The sequence below is a fragment of the Aptenodytes forsteri genome, unplaced genomic scaffold (genome assembly GCF_000699145.1).
Source record: "Aptenodytes forsteri isolate BGI_AS27 unplaced genomic scaffold, ASM69914v1 Scaffold217, whole genome shotgun sequence".
In the NCBI taxonomy this organism is placed as follows: domain Eukaryota; kingdom Metazoa; phylum Chordata; class Aves; order Sphenisciformes; family Spheniscidae; genus Aptenodytes; species Aptenodytes forsteri.
In genome coordinates, this window is record NW_008796222.1 from 8,223,061 (window position 1) to 8,224,239 (window position 1,179).

The following is a 1,179-nucleotide window of genomic DNA, read 5'->3' on the forward strand; positions in this document are numbered from 1 at the left end:
CTCCCGCCATGAACGCCATCCGCAGCGCGTTTGTGGGCAGAACGCGGCAAGTTTTGTGTTCGTACAGCGCTTGCTGTAATGGCTCCGAACCCAGCGGGGGGCTTCGTGCGCCACCGAATGTAAGTGTTTCCAAATAGCGCTAAGAATTGCTGTGAAAAAGCCTGCTTCACGCTTACATGTACTCTAGGGTTAACGATCCCTTTACCAGCGAAAGCATCCGCGCTATTTCCTGAGGTCCCCCCAAATGATAAGGTCAAACCGGAGGAGACCCAGTTGCACGGGCATAAAAAATACCAGCTCTCTCCTTGTCTCACCCTTCGTGTCTCGCAATGAACCAGCAGCCAATGTATTTCTTCTCGAAAGCACAGGAATCGATGAAGCAAAGGATAACTGTCTCGTGCCAATCGCTACCAAACCCAGTACCAAACGTGGGCAGCAGGTAGTTTCCATCTGCAGCAACGTGGCTTTCATTGCAGCAAGAGGACAAGCCAAAGGGTGCCACCCCCCCCTCCCCCCCCAGTCTGGGAGAGCGTGTTTGCTCCGTAACTGCTGATCAAAAGAATGTGGAAATGAAATGACCTCTCGGTTATGGGAACAGCATGCAAACCATTTAGACACAATTTTGAAAAATTCATTAGAAGAAAATGTGTTTACTGTCTCGGACAGTCCAAATGAAGAAGGCACGCAGGCCATGCCACGGTAAAAGGTGGGCACATTCAAAGGGAATTAAGAGTGTCAGCATTCATTACATCCATCCTCATCTGCGTCCTCCTGCAGGCTAAATGCTATTATCAAGACAAGCCGCGGACACTCTGTATCTCTGTAAACAGCCGAAGCCATTGCTTCCCAGGATTTCTGAAACACGAATCTCAGAATAGTTTAATTTGGAAGGGACCCATGGAGGTCAGGTCTGGGGCATCTCTCTGGTCCCACCACCTGCTCAGAGCAGGGACAGCATCAACCGTGCAAAGGTTTTCCTCGGGATCTCGTTCAGTCGACTCTGAGTATCTCCAAGGGAGGAGGTTAGACAGCCTCTCTGGGCAACCTGCGCCTGTACTTTGCCCTCAACTGTAAAGATTTTTCCCTTTTATCTAGTTGGACTTTCATAGAATCATAGAATCATTAAGGTTGGAAAAGACCTCTAAGATCATCGAGTCCAACCGTCAACCCAACACCACC